Source organism: Heterodontus francisci, chromosome 6, assembly GCF_036365525.1.
Source record: "Heterodontus francisci isolate sHetFra1 chromosome 6, sHetFra1.hap1, whole genome shotgun sequence".
NCBI lineage: Eukaryota > Metazoa > Chordata > Chondrichthyes > Heterodontiformes > Heterodontidae > Heterodontus > Heterodontus francisci.
The window spans coordinates 162512007-162535337 of NC_090376.1; positions in this window are offsets into that span (position 1 = coordinate 162512007).

Genomic DNA, 23331 nt, shown 5'->3' on the forward strand with positions numbered 1-23331 from the left:
CTCTTTGACACTCTCTGAAATTCTGTGACAATCTCTGAAAGTCTCTGACAAACTCAGAAACTCTCTGAAGCTCTCCGACACACCACGACACTCTCAGACACTCTCTGAAATTGTCTGACACTCTGTGACACTCTCTGAAATTCGCTGACAATCTCTGAAACTCTCTGACAAACTCACAATCTCTCAGAAACTCTCTGACACTCTCTGACACTCTCAGACACTCTCTGAAACTCTCCGACACTCTGTGACACTCTCTGAAACTTTCTGGCACTCTCTGAAAATCTCTGACACTCTCTGAAACTCTGTGACACTCTCTGAAACACTCTGAAAATCTCTGACACTCTCAGACACTCTCTGACACTCTGTGACACATTCTGAAACTCTCTGACACTATCTGACACTTTCTGAAACTCTCGGACACTCTCTGACACTCTTTGACACTCTCTGAAATTCTGTGACAATCTCTGAAAGTCTCTGACAAACTCAGAAACTCTCTGAAGCTCTCCGACACACCATGACACTCTCAGACACTCTCTGAAATTGTCTGCGGAGCAGCAGGAGAAGGTAGCGACTCTTCGGTGGGTAAGTGAAGGCACCAGGAGCTGTGTTTTGAAAGTTGTACTTACTCTTTTCCTTGTGTTCAAGTTACTTTTGGCGCGGGAGGAACCGGAAGCTGGACGGCAGCAAGGACTCCTGGGTAGGTATTTTCTTTAAAGGTGCGGAACTCCGTGGACTCGGCCTCATTTCCCGGCGGAGCAGCAGGAGAAGGTAGCGACTCATCGGTGGGTAAGTGAAGGCACCAGGAGCTGTGTTTTGAAAGTTGTACTTACTCTTTTCCTTGTGTTCAAGTTACTTTTGGCGCGGGAGGAACCGGAAGCTGGACGGCAGCAAGGACTCCTGGGTAGGTATTTTCTTTAAAGGTGCGGAGCTCCGTGGACTCGGCCTCATTTCCCGGCGGAGCAGCAGGAGAAGGTAGCGACTCTTCGGTGGGTAAGTGAAGGCACCAGGAGCTGTGTTTTGAAAGTTGTACTTACTCTTTTCCTTGTGTTCAAGTTACTTTTGGCGCGGGAGGAACCGGAAGCTGGACGGCAGCAAGGACTCCTGGGTAGGTATTTTCTTTAAAGGTGCGGAGCAGAGTTAACCCGAGACACTACACATGTAGTGTTCCCACCCATCCTCCTCCTCTAACCTAATAATAAGACCCTTTTTACCCTCCTCCTCTAACCAAAAAGGACTGAACAGGTAAGCTATTTCACTGTTTTTGTTAATATCTATATTTGTACTTAATTAAGGGGTAATTGAGTAAAAGAAATGGCAGCCAGGGGAGTGCAGTGCTCCTCCTGCAGTATGTTCGAGGTGAGGGGAACCTCCGGTGACCCTGCCGACTTCACCTGCTGGAAGTGCATCCGTCTCCAGCTCCTATCAGACCGTGTTAGGGAACTGGAGCTGGAGCTGGATGAACTGAGGATCATTCGGGAAGCTGAGGGGGTGATAGATAGAAGCTACAGGGATGTCGTTACTCCACAAAACAAAGGCAGTTGGGTAACAGTTAGAGGTGGGAAGAGGTCAGTGCAGGGATCTCCTGTGGTCGTTCCCCTCAACAACAAGTATACAGTTTTAGATACTGTTGGGGGGGACGGCCTATCGGGGGCAGGCTGCAGTGAACGGGCCTCTGGCACGGGGTCCTGCACTGTGGCTCAGAAGGGAAGGAGGGAGAACGGGAGAGCACTAGTCATCGGGGACTCGATGGTGAGGAGTACCGACAGGCGGTTCTGTGGGCGCAAGCGAGACGCACGGATGGTTTGTTGCCTCCCTGGTGCCAGGACCCGTGATGTTTGTGATCGCGTCTTCAGGATCCTTAAAGGGGAGGGGGAGCAGCCAGAGGTCGTGGTGCACATTGGCACCAACGACGTAGGAAGGAAGGGTGGCACAGATGTTAGAAGTGAGTTTAGGGAGTTAGGCTGGAAGCTGAAAGCTCGGACGGACAGAGTTGTTATCTCTGGTTTGTTGCCGGCGCCACGTGATAGTGAGGCTAGGAATAGGGAGAGAGCACAGCTGAACACGTGGCTGCAGGAATGGTGTAGGAGGGAGGGCTTCCAGTTCTTGGATAATTGGACTGCATTCTGGGGAAGATGGGACCTGTTCAAACAGGACGGGCTGCATCTGAACCAGAGGGGCACCAATATCCTGGGAGGGAGGTTTGCTAGTACTGTTCGGGAGGGTTTAAACTAGTTTGGGAGGGGGATGGGAACCGGACTTGTAGTCCAGGGACCAGTGGGTCCACTCAGAAAGACAAAGAGTGTAGTGAGGTATTGGGGAAGGTAGCACTGTCGCGGAGGACAGATGGGCACGGAGAAGGGTTAAAGTGCGTATACTTCAACGCAAGAGGCATCAGGAATAAGGTGAGTGAATTGAAGGCGTGGATGGGCACTTGGGACTACGATGTTGTGGCCATCACTGAAACGTGGATAGGTGAGGGGGAGGAATGGTTCTTGGAGGTACCTGGTTATAGATGTTTTCATAAGATTAGGAATGGTGGTAAAAGAGGTGGGGGGGTGGCATTGTTAGTTAGAAATAGTGTAACAACTGCTGAAAGAATTTTCGAGGAGGATCTGCCGACTGAGGCACTGTGGGTTGAGGTCAGGAACAGGAAAGGAGCAGTCACCTTGATGGGAGTTTTCTATCGGCCCCCCAATAGCAGCAGGGAGGTGGAAGAGCAGATTGGGAAACAGATTTTGGAAAGGAGCAGAAGTCACAGGGTAGTAATTATGGGGGATTTCAACTTCCCAAATATTGATTGGCAACTCTTTAGATCGAATAGTTTGGATGGGGTAGTGTTTGTGCAGTATGTCCAGGAAGCTTTTCTGACTCAGTATGTAGACTGCCCGACCAGAGGGGAGGCAATATTGGATTTGGTACTAGGTAATGAACCAGGGCAAGTGATAGAGCTGTTGGTGGGCGAGCACTTTGGAGATAGTGATCACAATTCTGTAGCATTCACTGTGGTAATGGAGAGGGATAGGTATGTGCAACAGGGCAAGGTTTACAATTGGGGGAAGGGTAGATATGATGCTGTCAGGCAGGAACTGAGGAGCATAAGTTGGGAGCATATGCTGGCAGGGAAGGGCACAGTCGAAATGTGGAACTTTTTCAAGGAGCAGATAGTAGGGGCCATTGATAAGCATGTCCCTGTCAGACAGGGAAGGGATGGTCATGTGAGGGAACCGTGGTTGACAAGAGAGGTTGAGAGTCCTGTTAGGAAGAAGAAGGATGCGTATATAAGGTTGAGGAAAAAGGGCACAGGCATAGCTCTGGAGGGATACAAGATGGCCAGGAAGGATCTGAAGAAAGGGATTAGGAGAGCTAAGAGAGGGCATGAAAAATGCTTGGCGGGTAGGATAAAAGAAAACCCCAAGGCCTTTTACGCGTATGTCAGAAATATGAGGATGACTAGGGGGACCGTAGGTCCGGTCAAGGACAATAGCGGGAGACTGTGTGTTGAGCCGGAAGAGATAAGTGAGGTTTTGAATGAGTACTTCTCTTCGGTATTTACGAATGAGAAGGGGTGTATTACTGAAGAGGACGGTGTGAAACAGACTGGTAAGCTCGAGGAAGTGCTCGTTAGGAGGGAAGATGTGTTGGGGTTTTTGAATAACTTGAAGATAGACAAGTCTCCCGGGCCTGACGGGGTATATCCAAGGATGTTATGGGAAGCAAGGGATGAAATTGCAGAGCCGCTGGCAATGATCTTTTCATCTTCTCTGTTGACGGGGGTGGTACCAGGTGATTGGAGGGTGGCAAATGTTGTGCCCCTGTTCAAGAAAGGGAATAGGAACAACCCTGGGAATTACAGGCCAGTTAGTCTTACTTCGGTGGTAGGCAAGTTGATGGAAAAGGTGCTGAGGGATAGGATTTCTGAGCATCTGGAAAGACACTGCTTGATTCGGGACAGTCAGCACGGTTTTGTGAGGGGTAGGTCTTGCCTCACAAGCCTGATTGAATTCTTTGAGCAGGTGACCAAGCAAGTGGATGAGGGTAAACCAGTGGATGTGGTGTACATGGATTTTAGTAAGGCATTTGATAAGGTCCCCCATGGTAGACTTATGGAGAAAGTCAGGAGGCATGGGATAGTGGGGAATGTGGCCAGTTGGATTAAGAATTGGCTAACTGATAGAAGGCAGAGAGTGGTCTTAGATGGTAAATACTCAGCCTGGAGCCCAGTTACCAGTGGCGTGCCACAGGGATCAGTTCTGGGTCCTCTCCTGTTTGTGATTTTTATTAACGACTTGGATGAGGAAGTCGAAGGGTGGGTCAGTAAATTTGCAGATGATACAAAGGTTGGTGGAGTTGTGGATACCGAGGAGGGCTATTGTCGTCTGCAAAGGGACTTGGATAGGTTGCAGTGCTGGGCTGAAAAGTGGCAGATGGAGTTTAACCCTGAAAAGTGTGAGGTCGTCCATTTTGGAAGGACAAACACGAATGCAAAATACTGGGTTAACGGTAGGGTTCTTGGGCATGTGGAGGAGCAGAGAGACCTTGGGGTCTATGTGCATAGATCGTTGAAAGTTGCAACTCAAGTGGATAGGGCTGTGAAGAAGGCATATGGGGTGTTAGCGTTCATTAGCAGAGGGATTGAATTTAAGAGCCGTGAGGTGATGATGCAGCTGTACAGGACCTTGGTAAGGCCTCATTTGGAGTACTGTGTGCAGTTCTGGTCGCTTCATTTTAGGAAGGATGTGGAAGCCTTGGAGAGGGTGCAGAGGAGATTTACCAGGATGTTGCCTGGAATGGAGAATAAGTCTTACGAGGAAAGGCTGAACATTCTAGGCCTCTTCTCATTAGAACGGAGAAGGATGAGGGGTGACATGATAGAGGTTTATAAGATGATCAGGGGAATAGATAGGGTAGACAGTCAGAAACTTTTTCCCCGGGTGGAGCAAAGCGTTACAAGGGGTCATAAATTTAAGGTGAAGGGTGGGAGATATAAGGGGGATGTCAGGGGAAGGTTCTTTACCCAGAGAGTGGTCGGGGCATGGAATGCCTTGCCTGGGGAAGTTGTTGAGTCAGAAACTTTAGGGACTTTCAAACGGCTTTTAGATAGGTATATGGATAAAGGAGAATGATGGGGTATAGATTAAATTGTCCTTGACAGAGGACAAAGGATCGGCACAACATCGTGGGCCGAAGGGCCTGTTCTGTGCTGTATTTTCTATGTTCTATGACACTCTCTGACACACTCTGCAACTCTGTGACACTCTCTGACACTCTCTGAATCTCTCTGAAACTCTGTGACACTCTGTGACACTCTGTGACACTCTCTGACACTCTCTGACACTCTCTGAATCTCTCTGAAACTCCCTGACACTCTCTGACCCTCTCTGAAACTTTCTGACTCTCTCTGACACTCTCTGAACATCTCTGAAACTCTCTGAAAATCTCTGAAACTCTCTGACACTCTCTGACTCTCTCTGAAAATCTCTGACACTCTCTGACACTGTCTGAAACTCTCAGACACTCTCTGACACTCTCTGACACTCTCTGAAACACTCTGAACATCTCTGACAGACAGTGAAACTCTCTGACACTCTCTGACACTCTCTGACACTCTCTGAACATCTCTGAAACTCTCTGCAAATCTCTGAAACTCTCTGACACTCTCTGACTCTCTCTGAAAATCTCTGACACTCTCTGACACTGTCTGAAACTCTCAGACACTCTCTGACAATCTCTGACAATCTCAGACACTCTCTGACACTCTCTGACACTTTCTGAAACTCTCTGACACTATCTGACACTTTCTGAATCTCTCGGACAATCTCTGACACTCTCTGACTCTCTCTGACACTCTCTGACACTCTCTGACACTCTGTGAATCTCTCTGAAACTCTCTGACACTCTGTGACACTCTCTGAAACTTTCTGGCACTCTCTGACACTCTCTGAAGATCTCTGAAACTCTCTGAAAATCTCTGACACTCTCTGAAACTCTGTGAGACTCTCTGAAACAATCTGACACTCTCTGAAAGTCTCAGACAATCTCTGACACTCTCTGACTCTTTCTGAAACTCTCTGACACTATCTGACACTTTGTGAAACTCTTGGACACTCTCTGACAATTTCTGAAACTCTCTGACACTATCTGACACTTTATGAAACTCTTGGACACTCTCTGACAACCTCTGACTCTCGCTGAAACTCTCTGACACTCTCTGACACTCTCTGACACTCTCTGAAACTCTGTGACACTCTCTGAAACACTCTGACACTCTCTCACAGTCTCCGACAAACTCAGAAACTGTCAGAAACTATCAGGCACTCTCTGACACTCTCAGAAAGTCTCTGAAACTCTCTGACACTCTCTGAAACTCTCTGACACTCTCTGACACTCTCTGAAACACTTTGACACTCTCTGACACTCTCCGACACACTCAGAAACTGTCAGAAACTCTCAGGCACTCTCTGACACTCTCAGAAAGTCTCTGAAACTCTCGGACACTCTCTGAAACTCTTTGACACTCTTTGACACTCTCAGACACTTTCTGACTCTCTCTGAAACTCTCTGATACTCTCTGAAACTATCTGAAACTGTCTGACACTCTCTGACAGTCTCTGACACTCTCTGAAGCTCTATGAAACTCTCTGACACTCTCTGAAACTTTCTGACACTCTCTGAAGCTCTCTGAAACTTTCTGAAACTCTCTGACACTCTCAGAAACTCTCTGAAACTCTCTGACACTCTCTGAAACTCTCTGACACTCTCTGACACACTCTGACACTCTCTGAAACTCTTTGACACTCTTTGACACTCTCAGACACTGTTTGTCTCTCTCTGAAACTCTCTGACACTCTCTGAAACTCTCTGAAACTGTCGGACACTCTCCGACAGTCTCTGACACTCTGTGAAGCTCTCTGAAACTCTCTGACATTCTGTGACATTTTCTGAAACTCTCTGACGCTCTCTGAAACTTTCTGACACTCTCTGAAGCTCTCTGAAACTTTCTGAAACTCTCTGACACACTCAGAAACACTCAGAAACGCTCTGAAACTCTCTGACACTCTCTGACACTCTTTGACACTCTCTGAAATTCTCTGACAATCTCTGAAAGTCTCTGACAAACTCAGAAACTCTCTGAAGCTCTCCGACACACCATGACACTCTCAGACACTCTCTGAAACTGTCTGACACTCTGTGACACTCACTGAAATTCGCTGACAATCTCTGAAACTCTCTGACAAACTCAAAATCTCTCAGAAACTCTCTGACACTCTCAGACACTCTCTGAAACTCTCTGAGACTCTCTGAAAATATCTGACACTTTCTGAATCTCTCGGACTCTCTCTAACACTCTCTGACTCTCTCTGACACTCTCTGATAATCTCTGACACTCTTTGAATCTCTCTGAAACTCTCTGAAAATCTCTGACACTCTCTGAAACTCTGTGACACTCTCTGAAACACTGTGAAAATCTCTGACACTCTCAGACACTCTCTGACACTCTGTGACACATTCTGAAACTCTCTGACACTATCTGACACTTTCTGAAACTCTCGGACACTCTCTGACACACTCTGCAACTCTGTGACACTCTCTGACACTCTCTGACACTCTCTGAATCTCTCTGAAACTCTGTGACACTCTGTGACACTCTCCGACACTCTCTGAAACTCTCTGAATCTCTCTGAAACTCCCTGACACTCTCTGACCCTCTCTGAAACTTTCTGACTCTCTCTGACACTCTCTGAACATCTCTGAAACTCTCTGAAAATCTCTGAAACTCTCTGACACTCTCTGACCCTCTCTGAAAATCTCTGACACTCTCTGACACTGTCTGAAACTCTCAGACACTCTCTGACACTCTCTGACACTCTCTGAAACTCTCTGAACATCTCTGACACACTGTGAAACTCTCTGACACTCTCTGACACTCTCTGACACTCTCTGAACATCTCTGAAACTCTCTGCAAATCTCTGAAACTCTCTGACACTCTCTGACTCTCTCTGAAAATCTCTGACACTCTCTGACACTGTCAGAAACTCTCAGACACTCTCTGACAATCTCTGACACTCTCAGACACTCTCTGACACTCTCTGACACTATCTGAAACTCTCTGACACTATCTGACACTTTCTGAATCTCTCGGACAATCTCTGACACTCTCTGACTCTCTCTGACACTCTGATACTCTCTGACACTCTCTGAATATCTCTGAAACTCTCTGACACTCTGTGACACTCTCTGAAACTTTCTGGCACTCTCTGACACTCTCTGAAGATCTCTGAAACTCTCTGAAAATCTCTGACAATCTCTGAAACTCTGTGACACTCTCTGAAACAATCTCACACTCTCTGACAGTCTCAGACACTCTCTGACACTCTCTGACTCTTTCTGAAACTCTCTGACACTATCTGACACTTTATGAAACTCTCAGACACTCTCTGACAATTTCTGAAACTCTCTGACACTCTCTGACAACCCCTGACTCTCGCTGACACTCTCTGATACTCTCTGACACTCACTGACACTCTGTGACACTCTCTGAAACTCTCTGACACTCTCTGACACTCTCTGACTCTCTCTGAAACTCTGTGACACTCTCTGAAACACTCGGACACTCTCTGACACTCTCCGACAAACTCAGAAACTGTCAGAAACTCTCAGGCACTCTCTGACGCTCTCAGAATGTCTCTGAAACTCACTGACACTCTCTGAAACTCTCTGACACTCTCTGACACTCTCTGAAACACTTTGACACTCTCTGACACTCTCCGACACACTCAGAAACTGTCAGAAACTCTCAGGCACTCTCTGACACTCTCAGAAAGTCTCTGAAACTCTCGGACACTCTCTGAAACTCTTTGACACTCTTTGACACTCTCAGACACTTTCTGCCTCTCTCTGACAGTCTCTGACACTCTCTGAAACTCTCTGAAACTGTCTGACACTCTCTGACAGTCTCTGACACTCTCTGAAGCTCTCTGAAACTTTCTGACACTCTCTGAAGCTCTCTGAAACTTTCTGAAACTCTCTGACACTCTCAGAAACACTCAGAAATTCTCTGAAACTCTCTGACACTCTCTGACACTCTCTGAAACTATCTGACTCTCACTGACACTCTGTGACACTCTCTGAAACTCCCTGACACTCTCTGACTCTCTCTGAAACTTTCTGACAACCTCTGACACTCTCTGAACATCTCTGAATCTCTCTGAAAATGTCTGAAACTCTCTGACACTCTCTGACACGCTCTGAAACTCTCTGATCATCTCTGACACACTGTGAAACTCTCTGAAACACTCTGACAGTCTCTGACTCTCTCTGAAACTCTCTGACAATCTCTGACACTCTCAGACACTCTCTGACACTCTGTGACACTTTCTGAAATTCACTGACAATATCTGATACTTTCTGAATCTCTCGGAAACTCTCTGACACACTCTGACTCTCTCTGACACTCTCTGATACTCTCTGACACTCTCTGAATCTCTCTAAAACTCTCTGACACTCTATGGCACTCTCTGAAACTTTCTGGCACTCCCTGACACTCTCTGAAGATCTCTGAAACTCTCTGAAAATCTCTGACACTCTCTGAAACTCTGTGACACTCTCTGAAACACTCTGACACGCTCTGACAGTCTCAGAGACTCTCTGACAGTCTCTGACACTTTCTGAAACTCTCTGACACTATCTGACACTTTCTGAAACTCTCGGACACTCTCTGACACTCTCTGAAATTCTCTGACACTCTCTGACACTCTCTGACTCTCGCTGACACTCTCTGATACTCTCTGACTCTCACTGACACTCTGTGACACTCTCTGAAACTCTCTGACACTCTCTGACTCTCTCTGACACTCTCTGAAACTCTCTGACTCACACTGACACTCTGTGACACTCTCTGAAACTCTCTGACACTATCTGACACTTTCTGAATCTCTCGGACAATCTCTGACACTCTCTGACTCTCTCTGACACTCTCTGATACTCTCTGACACTCTCTGAATCTCTCTGAAACTCTCTGACACTCTGTGAAACTCTCTGAAACTTTCTGGCACTCTCTCACACTCTGTGAAGATCTGTGAAACTCTCTGAAAATCTCTGACACTCTCTGAAACTCTGTGACACTCTCTGAAACAATCTGACACTCTCTGACACTCTCAGACACTCTCTGACACTCTCTGACTCTTTCTGAAACTCTCTGACACTATCTGACACTTTATGAAACTCTCGGACACTCTCTGACAACCTCTGACTCTCGCTGACACTCTCTGATACTCTCTGACACTCACTGACACTCTGTGGCACGCTCTGAAACTCTCTGACACTCTCTGACACTCTCTGACACTCTCTGAAACTCTGTGACACTCTCTGAAACACTCTGACACTCTCTGACACTCTCCGACAAACTCAGAAACTGTCAGAAACTCTCAGGCACTCTCTGACACTCTCAGAAAGTCTCTGAAACTCTCTGACACTCTCTGAAACTCTCTGACACTCTCTGACACTCTCTGAAACACTTTGACACTCTCTGACACTCTCCGACACACTCAGAAACTGTCAGAAACTCTCAGGCACTCTCTGACACTCTCAGAAAGTCTCTGAAACTCTCTGACACTCTCTGAAACTCTTTGACACTCTTTGACACTCTCAGACACTTTCTGACTCTCTCTGAAACTCTCTGACACTCTCTGAAACTCTCTGAAACTGTCTGACACTCTCTGACAGTCTCTGACACTCTCTGAAGCTCTCTGAAACTATCTGACACTCTCTGAAACTTTCTGACACTCTCTGAAGCTCTCTGAAACTTTCTGAAACTCTCTGACACTCTCAGAAACACTCTCTAAAACTCTCTGAAACTCTCTGACACTCTCTGACACTCTCTGAAACTCTCTGACTCTCACTGACACTCTGTGACACTCTCTGAAACTCCCTGACACTCTCTGACTCTCTCTGAAACTTTCTGACAACCTCTGACACTCTCTGAACATCTCTGAAACTCTCTGAAAATCTCTGAAACTCTCTGACACTCTCTGACACGCTCTGAAACTCTCTGAACATCTCTGACACACTGTGAAACTCTCTGAAACTCTCTGACAGTCTCTGACTCTCTCTGAAACTCTCTGACAATCTCTGACACTCTCAGACACTCTCTGACACTCTGTGACACTTTCTGAAACTCTCTGACAATATCTGATACTTTCTGAATCTCTCGGAAACTCTCTGACACACTCTGACTCTCTCTGACACTCTCTGATACTCTCTGACACTCTCTGAAGATCTCTGAAACTCTCTGAAAATCTCTGACACTCTCTGAAACTCTGTGACACTCTCTGAAACACTCTGACACTCTCTGACAGTCTCTGACACTTTCGGAAACTCTCTGACACTATCTGACACTTTCTGAAACTCTCGGACACTCTCTGACACTCTCTGAAACTCTCCGACACTCTCTGACACTCTCTGACTCTCTCTGAAACTCTCTGACAATCTCTGACACTCTCAGACAATCTCTGACACTCTGTGACACATTCTGAAACTCTCTGAAGCTCCCTGACACTCTCTGACCCTCTCTGACACTCTCTGAATCTCTCTGAAACTCCCTGACACTCTCTGACACTCTCTGACACTTTCTGACTCTCTCTGACACTCTCTGAACATCTCTGAAACTCTCTGAAAATCTCTGAAACTCTCTGACACTCTCTGACTCTCTCTGAAAATCTCTGACACTCTCTGACACTCTCTGAAACTCTCAGACATTCTCTGACACTCTCTGACTCTCTCTGACACTCTCTGATACTCATTGACACTCTCTGAATCTCTCTGAAACTCTCTGATACTCTGTGACACTCTCTGAAATTTTCTGGCACTCTCTGACACTCTCTGAAGATCTCTGAAACTCTCTGAAAATCTCTGACACTCTCTGAAAATCTGTGACACTCTCTGAAACACTCTGACACTCTCTAACAGTCTCAGACACTCTCTGACACTCTCTGACACTCTCCGAAACTCTCTGACACGCTCTGACACTCTGTGACACACTGTGAAACTTTCTGACACTCTCTGACACTCTCTGAAGCTCTCTGGAACTCTCTGAAAATCTCTGACACTCGCTGACACTCTCAGACACTCTCTGACACTCTCTGAAACTCTCTGACACTCTCTGACACGTTCTGACTCTCTCTGAAACTCTCTGACACTCTCTGACACTCTGTGACACACTGTGAAACTCTCTGACACTCTCTGACACTCGGTGACACTCTCTGACACACTCAGAAACTCTCTGAACCCTCTGACAGTCTGTGAAGGTCTCTGAAACTCTCTGACACTCACAGATACTCTCAGAAACTCTCTGACATTCTCTGACACTCTCTGACACTCTATGACACTCTCCAACACTCTCTGAATCTCTCTGACACTCTCTGACACTCTGTAACACACTGTGAAACTCTCTGATACTCTCTGACACTCACAGAGACTCTCAGAAACTCTCCGACATTCTCTGAAAGTCTCTGACACTCTCTGACACTCTCTGGCACTCTCTGACACTCTCTGACACTCTGTGACACTCTCTGAAACGCTCTGACACTCTGTGACGCACTGTGAATCTCTCTGACACGTTCTGACACTCTCTGACACTCTCTGACACTCTGTGAAACTCTGTGAAACTCTCTGACACTCTCTGACAGTCTCTGACACTCTGTGACACTCCCTGACACACTCAGAAAATCTCAGAACCCTCTGACACTCTCTTACACTCACAGATACTCTCAGAAACTCTCCGACATTCTCTGACACTCTCTGACACTCTCTGACACCCTCAGACACTCTCTGACACTCTCTGACTTTCTCTGAAACTCTTTGACACTCTCTGACACTCTCAGACAATCTCTGACACTCTCTGAAATTCTCTGAAACTCTCTGACACTCTCTGACACACTCAGAAACTGTCAGAAATTCTCAGGCACTCTCTGACACTCTCAGAAAGTCTCTGAAACTCTCTGAAACTCTCTGGCACTCTCTGACACTCTCTGACGCTCTCTGAAGCTCTCTGATGCTCTCTGACACTCTGTGACACTCACTGAAACTCTCTGAAAGTCTCTGACCCTCTCTGGCACTCTCTGAAACTTTCTGACACTCTCTGAAACAGACTGATTCTCTCTGAAGCTCTCTGAAAATCTCTGACACTCTCTGAAACTCTCTGATACTCTCCGACACTCTGTGACACTCTCTGACATTCTCCGACAAACTCAGAAACTCTCAGAAACTCTCTGACACTCTTTGACACTCGCTGACACTCTCTGAAACTCTCTGACACTCTCTGACACACTCTGACACTTTCTGAAACTCTCTGACACTATCTGACACTCTGACACTTTCTGAAACTCTCTGACACTTTCTGAAACTCTCGGACACTCTCTGACACACTCTGCAACTCTGTGACACTCTGTGACACTCTCTGACTCTCTCTGAAACTCTGTGACACTCTGTGACACTCTGTGACACTCTCTGACACTCTCTGACAGTCTCTGAAACTCTCTGAAACTCCCTGACACTCTCTGACACTCTCTGACATTCTCCGACACACTCAGAAACTCTCAGAAACTCTCTGACACTCTCTGATACTCGCTGACACTCTCTGAAACTTTCTGACACTCTCTAAAACTCTCAGAAGCTCTCTGAAGCTCTCTGAAACTCTCTGAAACTCTCTGACACTCTCTGACAATCTCTGACAAACTCAAATACTCTCAGAAACTCTCTGACACTCTCAGACACTCTCTGAAACTCTCTGACACTCTCTGAAACTCTCTGACACTCTCTGACACTCTCTGAAACTCTCTGACACTCTCTGACACTCTCTGAAACTCTCTGACACTCTCTGACACTTTCTGAAACTCTGACACTATCTGACATTTCTGAATCTCTCAGACACTCTCTGACACTCTCTGACACTTTCTGAAACTCTCTGACACTTTCTGAAACTCTCGGACACTCTCTGACACACTCTGCGACTCTGTGACACTCTGTGACACTCTCTGAATCTCTCTGAAACTCCCTGACAGAGAGATTCAGAGAGTGTCAGAGAGTGTCAGAGAGTGTTAGAGAGTTTCACAGAGTTGCAGAGTGTGTCAGACAGTGTCCGAGAGTTTCAGAAAGTGTCAGATTGTGTCAGAGAGTTTCGGAAAGTGTCAGAGAGTGTCAGAGAGTGTCTGAGAGTTTCAGAGATTATCAGAGTGTTTCAGAGAGTGTCACAGAGTTTCAGTGAGTGTCAGAGAGTGTCAGAGAGTGTCAGAGAGTTTCAGAGAGAGTCAGAGAGTGTCAGAAAGTTTCAGAGAGTGTCAGAGAGTTCAGAGAGTGTCAGAGAGTGTCAGAGTGTTTCAGAGAGTGTCTGAGAGTGTCTGAGAGTGTCAGAGAGTTTCAGAGAGTGTCAGAGAGTGTCAGAGAGTGTCAGAGAGTTTTAGAGAGTGTCAGAGAGTTTCAGAAAGTGTCTGAGAGCATGAGAGAGTGTCAGAGAGTGTCAGTGAGTTTCAGAGAGCTTCTGAAAGTTTCTGAGAGTGTCAGAGAGTTTCAGAGAGTTTCAGAGAGTTTCAGAGAGTGTCAGAAAGTTTCAGAGAGTGTCAGAGAGTGTCAGAGCGTTTCAGAGAGATTCAGAGAGTGTCAGGGAGTGTTAGAGAGTGTCAGAGAGTTTCGGAGATTTTCAGAGAGAGTCAGACAGTGTCCGAGAGTGTCAGAGAGTGTCAAAGAGTTTCAGAGAGTGTCAGAGAGTGTCAGAGAGTGTCAGAGAGGTTCAGAAAGTGTCTGAGAGCATGAGAGAGTGTCAGAGAGTGTCAGTGAGTTTCAGAGAGCTTCTGAAAGTTTCTGAGAGTGTCAGAGAGTTTCAGAGAGTTTCAGAGAGTGTCAGAGAGTGTCAGAGAGTGTCAGAGAGTGTCAGAGAGTTTCAGAGAGATTCAGAGAGTGTCAGGGAGTGTTAGAGAGTGTCAGAGAGTTTCGGAGATTTTCAGAGAGAGTCAGACAGTGTCCGAGAGTGTCAGAGAGTGTCAAAGAGTTTCAGAGAGTGTCAGAGAGTGTCAGAGAGTGTCAGAGAGGTGCAGATAGTGTCAGAGAGTTTCAGAGACTTTCTGAGAGTGTTATAGAGTGCCTGAGAATTTCTGACAGTTTCTGAGTGTGTCGGAAAGTGTCAGAGAGTGTCAGAGTGTTTCAGAGAGTGTCACAGAGTTTCAGAGAGTGTCAGAGATTTTCAGAGAGTTTCAGAGATCTTCGGAGAGTGTCAGAGAGTGCCAGAAAGTTTCAGAGAGTGTCACAGAGTGTCAGAGAGCTTCAGAGAGATTCAGAGAGTGTCAGGGAGTGTCAGAGAGTGTCAGAGAATTTCAGAGAGTGTCAGAGAGTTTCAGAGAGTGTCAGACAGTATCTGAGAATGTCAGAGAGTGCCGAAGAGTTTCAGAGAGTGTCAGAGAGTGTCAGAGAGTTTCAGAGAGAGTCACAGAGCGTCAGTGAGAGTCAGAGAGTTTCAGAGAGTTTCAGAGAGTGTCAGAGAGTATTAGAGAGTTTCAGAGAGTGTCACAGAGTGTCTGTGAGTGTCAGGGAGTATCACAGAGTGTCCGCGAGAATCAGAGAGTGTCAGCGAGTGTCAGATAGTGTCAGAGAGTTTCAGAGACTTTCTGAGAGTGTCAGAGAGTGTCAGAGAGCTTCAGAGTGATTCAGAGAGTGTCAGGGAGTGTCAGAGAGTGTCAGAGAATTTCAGAGAGTGTCAGAGAGTTTCAGAGAGTGTCAGACAGTATCTGAGAATGTCAGAGAGTGCCGAAGAGTTTCAGAGAGTGTCAGAGAGTGTCAGAGAGTTTCAGAGAGTGTCACAGAGCGTCAGTGAGAGTCAGAGAGTTTCAGAGAGTTTCAGAGAGTGTCAGAGAGTGTTAGAGAGTTTCAGAGAGTGTCACAGAGTGTCAGTGAGTGTCAGGGAGTATCACAGAGTGTCCGCGAGAATCAGAGAGTGTCAGCGAGTGTCAGATAGTGTCAGAGAGTTTCAGAGACTTTCTGAGAGTGTCAGAGAGTGCCTGAGAGTTTCTGACAGTTTCTGAGTGTGTCGGAGAGTGTCAGAGAGTGTCAGAGTGTTTCAGAGAGCGTCACAGAGTTTCAGAGAGTGTCAGAGATTTTCAGAGAGTTTCAGAGATCTTCTGAGAATGTCAGAGAGTGCCGAAGAGTTTCAGAGAGTGTCAGAGAGTGTCAGAGAGTGTCAGAGAGTTTCAGAGAGAGTCACAGAGCGTCAGTGAGAGTCAGAGAGTTTCAGGGAGTGTCAGAGAGTGTCAGTGAGTGTCAGGGAGTATCAGAGAGTGTCAGCGAGAATCAGAGAGTGTCAGCGAGTGTCAGAGAGTGTCAGAGAGTTTCAGAGAGTGTCAGAGAGTGTCAGAGAGTGCCAGAGAGTTTCAGAGAGCTTCACAGTGTGTCAGTGAGTGTCAGAGAGTATCAGAGACTTTCAGTGAGAGTCAGAGAGTGTCAGAGAGTTTCAGAGAGTTTCTGATAGTTTCTGAGAGTGTCAGAGAGTTTCAGAGAGTTTCAGAGAGCTTCAGTGTGTTTGAGAGTGTCAGAAAGTTTCAGAGAGTTTCAGAGAGCTTCACAGAGTGTCAGTGAGTGTCAGAGAGTATCAGAGACTTTCAGTGAGAGTCAGAGAGTGTCAGCGAGTGTCAGAGAGTGTCAGAGAGTTTCAGAGAGTGTCAGAGAGTGTCAGAGAGTTTCAGAGAGTTTCAGAGAGTGTCAGAGAGTTTCAGAGAGTTTCACAGACTTTCTGAGAGTCCAGAGAGTGCCTCAGAGTTTCTGAAAGTTTCTGAGTATGTCGGAGAGTGTCAGAGAGTGTCAGACAGTTTCAGAGAATGTCTCAGAGTGTCCCAGAGTTTCAGAGAGATTCAGAGAGTGTCAGAGTGTGTCAGAGAGTGTCAGAGAGTTTCACAGAGTTGCAGAGTGTGTCAGACAGTGTCCGAGAGTTTCAGAAAGTGTCAGATAGTGTCAGAGAGTTTCGGAAAGTGTCAGAGAGTGTCAGAGAGTGTCTGAGAGTTTCAGAGATTATCAGAGTGTTTCAGAGAGTGTCACAGAGTTTCAGTGAGTGTCAGAGAGTGTCAGAGAGTGTCAGAGAGTTTCAGAGAGAGTCAGAGAGTGTCAGAGAGTTTCAGAGAGTGTCAGAGAGTTCAGAGAGTGTCAGAGAGTGTCAGAGTGTTTCAGAGAGTGTCAGAGAGTTTCAGAGAGTGTCTGAGAGTGTCTGATTTTCAGAGAGTGTCAGAGAGTGTCAGAGAGTGTCAGAGAGTTTTAGAGTGTGTCAGAGAGTTTCAGAAAGTGTCTGAGAGCATGAGAGAGTGTCAGAGAGTGTCAGTGAGTTTCAGAGAGCTTCTGAAAGTTTCTGAGAGTGTCAGAGAGTTTCAGAGAGTTTCAGAGAGTTTCAGAGAGTTTCAGAGACTTTCTGAGAGTTTCTGACAGTTTCTGAGTGTGTCGGAGAGTGTCAGAGAGTGTCAGAGTGTTTCAGAGATTATCAGAGTGTTTCAGAGAGTGTCACAGAGTTTCAGTGAGTGTCAGAGAGTGTCAGAGAGTGTCAGAGAGTTTCAGAGAGAGTCAGAGAGTGTCAGAGAGTTTCAGAGAGTGTCAGAGAGTTCAGAGAGTGTCAGAGAGTGTCAGAGAGTGTCAGAGTGTTTCAGAGAGTGTCAGAGAGTTTCAGAGAGTGTCTGAGAGTGTCAGAGAGTTTCAGAGAGTGTCAGAGAGTGTCAGAGCGTGTCAGAGAGTTTTAGAGAGTGTCAGAGAGTTTCAGAAAGTGTCTGAGAGCATGAGAGAGTGTCAGAGAGTGTCAGTGAGTTTCAGAGAGCTTCTGAAAGTTTCTGAGAGTGTCAGAGAGTTTCAGAGAGTTTCAGAGAGTTTCAGAGAGTGTCAGAAAGTTTCAGAGAGTGTCAGAGAGTGTCAGAGAGTTTCAGAGAGTTTCAGAGAATGTCAGATAGTGTCAGAGAGTTTCAGAGAGATTCAGAGAGTGTCAGGGAGTGTCAGAGAGTGTCAGAGAGTTTCGGAGATTTTCAGAGAGAGTCAGACAGTGTCCGAGAGTATCAGAGAGTGTCAAAGAGTTTCAGAGAGTGTCAGAGAGTGTCAGAGAGTGTCAGAGAGGTTCAGATAGTGTCAGAGAGTTTCAGAGACTTTCTGAGAGTGTGATAGAGTGCCTGAGATTTTCTGACAGTTTCTGAGTGTGTTGGAGAGTGTCAGAGAGTGTCAGAGTGTTTCAGAGAGTGTCACAGAGTTTCAGAGAGTGTCAGAGATTTTCAGAGAGTTTCAGAGATCTTCGGAGAGTGTCAGAGAGTGCCAGAAAGTTTCAGAGAGTGTCACAGAGTGTCAGAGAGCTTCAGAGAGATTCAAAGAGTGTCAGGGAGTGTCAGAGAAATTCAGAGAGTGTCAGAGAGTTTCAGAGAGTGTCAGACAGTATCTGAGAATGTCAGAGAGTGCCGATGAGTTTCAGAGAGTGTCAGAGAGTGTCAGAGAGTTTCAGAGAGTGTCACAGTGCGTCAGTGAGAGTCAGAGAGTTTCAGAGAGTTTCAGAGAGTGTCAGAGAGTGTTAGACAGTTTCAGAGAGTGTCACAGAGTGTCAGTGAGTGTCAGGGAGTATCACAGAGTGTCAGCGAGAATCAGAGAGTGTCAGCGAGTGTCAGATAGTGTCAGAGAGTTTCAGAGACTTTCTGAGAGTGTCAGAGAGTGCCTGAGAGTTTCTGACAGTTTCTGAGTGTGTCGGAGAGTGTCAGAGAGTGTCAGAGTGTTTCATAGAGCGTCACAGAGTTTCAGAGAGTGTCAGAGATTTTCAGAGAGTTTCAGAGATCTTCTGAGAATGTCAGAGAGTTTCAGAGAGTGTCACAGAGCGTCAGTGAGAGTCAGAGAGTTTCAGGGAGTGTCAGAGAGTGTCAGAGAGTTTCAGAGAGTGTCACAGAGTGTCAGTGAGTGTCAGGGAGTATCAGAGAGTGTCAGCGAGAATCAGAGAGTGTCAGCGAGTGTCAGAGAGTGTCAGAGAGTTTCAGAGAGTGTCAGAGAGTGTCAGAGAGTGCCAGAGAGTTTCACAGAGCTTCACAGTGTGTCAGTGAGTGTCAGAGAGTATCAGAGACTTTCAGTGAGAGTCAGAGAGTGTCAGAGAGTTTCAGAGAGTTTCTGATAGTTTCTGAGAGTGTCAGAGAGTTTCAGAGAGTTTCAGAGAGCTTCAGTGTGTTTCAGAGAGTGTCAGAAAGTTTCAGAGAGTTTCAGAGAGCTTCACAGAGTGTCAGTGAGTGTCAGAGAGTATCAGAGACTTTCAGTGAGAGTCAGAGAGTGTCAGCGAGTGTCAGAGAGTGTCAGAGAGTTTCAGAGAGTGTCAGAGAGTGTCAGAGAGTTTCAGAGAGTTTCAGAGAGTGTCAGAGAGTTTCAGAGAGTTTCACAGATTTTCTGAGAGTCCAGAGAGTGCCTCAGAGTTTCTGAAAGTTTCTGAGTATGTCGGAGAGTGTCAGAGAGTGTCAGACAGTTTCAGAGAATGTCTCAGAGTGTCACAGAGTTTCAGAGAGATTCAGAGAGTGTCAGAGTGTGTCAGAGAGTGTCAGAGAGTTTCACAGAGTTGCAGAGTGTGTCAGACAGTGTCCGAGAGTTTCAGAAAGTGTCAGATAGTGTCAGAGAGTTTCGGAAAGTGTCAGAGAGTGTCAGAGAGTGTCTGAGAGTTTCAGAGATTATCAGAGTGTTTCAGAGAGTGTCGCAGAGTTTCAGTGAGTGTCAGAGAGTGTCAGAGAGTGTCAGAGAGTTTCAGAGAGAGTCAGAGAGATTCAGAGAGTTTCAGAGAGTGTCAGAGAGTTCAGAGAGTGTCAGAGAGTGTCAGAGTGTTTCAGAGAGTGTCAGAGAGTTTCAGAGAGTGTCTGAGAGTGTCTGAGAGTGTCAGAGAGTTTCAGAGAGTGTCAGAGAGTGTCAGAGAGTGTCAGAGAGTTTTAGAGTGTGTCAGAGAGTTTCAGAAAGTGTCTGAGAGCATGAGAGAGTGTCAGAGAGTGTCAGTGAGTTTCAGAGAGCTTCTGAAAGTTTCTGAGAGTGTCAGAGAGTTTCAGAGAGTTTCAGAGAGTTTCAGAGAGTTTCAGAGACTTTCTGAGAGTTTCTGACAGTTTCTGAGTGTGTCGGAGAGTGTCAGAGAGTGTCAGAGAGTTTCAGAGATTATCAGAGTGTTTCAGAGAATGTCACAGAGTTTCAGTGAGTGTCAGAGAGTGTCAGAGAGTTTCAGAGAGAGTCAGAGAGTGTCAGAGAGTTTCAGAGAGTGTCAGAGAGTTCAGAGAGTGTCAGAGAGTGTCAGAGTGTTTCAGAGAGTGTCAGAGAGTTTCAGAGAGTTTCAGAGAGTGTCTGAGAGTGTCTGAGAGTGTCAGAGAGTTTCAGAGAGTGTCAGAGAGTGTCAGAGCGTGTCAGAGAGTTTTAGAGAGTGTCAGAGAGTTTCAGAAAGTGTCTGAGACCATGAGAGAGTGTCAGAGAGTGTCAGTGAGTTTCAGAGAGCTTCTGAAAGTTTCTGAGAGTGTCAGAGAGTTTCAGAGAGTTTCAGAGAGTTTCAGAGAGTGTCAGAAAGTTTCAGAGAGTGTCAGAGAGTGTCAGAGAGTTTCAGAGAGTTTCAGAGAATGTCAGATAGTGTCAGAGAGTTTCAGAGAGATTCAGAGAGTGTCAGGGAGTGTCAGAGAGTGTCAGAGAGTTTCGGAGATTTTCAGAGAGAGTCAGACAGTGTCCGAGAGTATCAGAGAGTGTCAAAGAGTTTCAGAGAGTGTCAGAGAGTGTCAGAGAGTGTCAGAGAGGTTCAGATAGTGTCAGAGAGTTTCAGAGACTTTCTGAGAGTGTGATAGAGTGCCTGAGATTTTCTGACAGTTTCTGAGTGTGTCGGAGAGTGTCAGAGAGTGTCAGAGTGTTTCAGAGATTGTCACAGAGTTTCAGAGAGTGTCAGAGATTTTCAGAGAGTTTCAGAGATCTTCGGAGAGTGTCAGAGAGTGCCAGAAAGTTTCAGAGAGTGTCACAGAGTGTCAGAGAGCTTCAGAGAGATTCAGAGAGTGTCAGGGAGTGTCAGAGAGTGTCAGAGAATTTCAGAGAGTGTCAGAGAGTTTCAGAGAGTGTCAGACAGTATCTGAGAATGTCAGAGAGTGCCGATGAGTTTCAGAGAGTGTCAGAGAGTGTCAGAGAGTTTCAGAGAGTGTCACAGTGCGTCAGTGAGAGTCAGAGAGTTTCAGAGAGTTTCAGAGAGTGTCAGAGAGTGTTAGAGAGTTTCAGAGAGTGTCACAGAGTGTCAGTGAGTGTCAGGGAGTATCACAGAGTGTCAGCGAGAATCAGAGAGTGTCAGCGAGTGTCAGATAGTGTCAGAGAGTTTCAGAGACTTTCTGAGAGTGTCAGAGAGTGCCTGAGAGTTTCTGACAGTTTCTGAGTGTGTCGGAGAGTGTCAGAGAGTGTCAGAGTGTTTCAGAGAGCGTCACAGAGTTTCAGAGAGTGTCAGACATTTTCAGAGAGTTTCAGAGATCTTCTGAGAATGTCAGAGAGTGCCAAAGAGTTTCAGAGAGTGTCTGAGAGTGTCAGAGAGTGTCAGAGAGTTTCAGAGAGTGTCACAGAGCGTCAGTGAGAGTCAGAGAGCTTCAGGGAGTGTCAGAGAGTGTCAGAGAGTTTCAGAGAGTGTCACAGAGTGTCAGTGAGTGTCAGGGAGTATCAGAGAGTGTCAGCGAGAATCAGAGAGTGTCAGCGAGTGTCAGAGAGTGTCAGAGAGTTTCAGAGAGTGTCAGAGAGTGCCAGAGAGTTTCAGAGAGCTTCACAGAGTGTCAGTGAGTGTCAGAGAGTATCAGAGACTTTCAGTGAGAGTCAGAGTGTCAGCGAGTGTCAGAGAGTGTCAGAGAGTTTCAGAGAGTGTCAGAGAGTGTCAGAGAGTTTCAGAGAGTTTCACAGACTTTCTGAGAGTGTCAGAGAGTGCCTCAGAGTTTCTGAATGTTTCTGAGTATGTCGGAGAGTGTCAGAGAGTGTCAGACAGTTTCAGAGAATGTCACAGAGTGTCACAGGGTGTCACAGAGTTTCAGAGAGATTCAGAGAGTGTCAGAGAGTGTCACAGAGTGTCACAGAGCTGCAGAGTGTGTCAGAGAGTGTCTGAGAGTTTCAGAAAGTGTCAGATAGTATCAGCGAGTGTCAGAGAGTGTCAGAGAGTGGCACAGAGTGTCAGAGAGTGTCAGAGAGTTTCAGAGAGGTTCTGATAGTTTCTGAGAGTTTCAGAGAGTTTCAGAGAGTTTCCGAGAGCTTCAGTGTGTTTCAGAGAGAGTCAGAAAGTTTCAGAGAGTTTCAGTGAGCTGCACAGAGTGTCAGTGAGTGTCAGAGAGTATCAGAGACTTTCAGTGAGAGTCAGAGAGTGTCAGCGAGTGTCAGAGAGTGTCAGAGAGTTTCAGAGAGTGTCAGAGAGTGTCAGAGAGTTTCAGAGAGTTTCAAAGAGTGTCAGAGAGTTTCAGAGAGTTTCACAGACTTTCTGAGAGTGTCAGAGAGTGCCTCAGAGTTTCTGAAAGTTTCTGAGTATGTCGGAGAGTGTCAGAGAGTGTCAGACAGTTTCAGAGAATGTCACAGAGTGTCACAGAGTGTCACAGAGTTTCAGAGAGATTCAGAGAGTGTCAGAGAGTGTCAGAGAGTGTCAGAGAGTGTCAGAGAGTGTCACAGAGCTGCAGAGTGTGTCAGAGAGTGTCTGAGAGTTTCAGAGAGTTTCTGATAGTTTCTGAGAGTGTCAGAGAGTTTCAGAGAGTTTCAGAGATCTTCAGTGTGTTTCAGAGAGTGTCAGAGAGTGTGAGAGTGTTTCAGAGAGTGTCACAGAGTTTCAGAGAGTGTCAGAGATTTTCAGAGAGTTTCAGAGATCTTCAGAGACAGCAAGAAAATTTCAGAGAGTGTCACAGAGTGTCAGAGAGCTTCAGAGAGATTCAGAGAGTGTCAGACAGTATCAGAGAATTTCAGAGAGAGTCGAAGAGTTTCAGAGAGTGTCAGAGAGTGTCAGAGAGTGACAGAGAGTTTCCGAGAGTGTCACAGAGTGTCAGTGAGAGTCAGAGAGTTTCAAAGAGTGTCAGAGAGTGTCAGAGAATTTCAGAGAGTGTCACAGAGTGTCAGTGAGTGTCAGAGAGTATCAGAGAGTGTCAGCGAGAGTCAGAGAGTGTCAGAGAGTTTCAGAGAGTGTCAGAGAGTGTCCGAGAGTTTCAGAAAGTGTCAGTCAGTGTCAGAGAGTTTCAGAACGTGTCAGAGAGTGTCAGAGAGTGTCTGAGACTCTCAGAGTGTGTCAGAATGTTTCAGAGAGTGTCACAGAGTTTCAGAGAGTGTCAAAGAGCTTCAGAGAGTTTCAGAGAGTG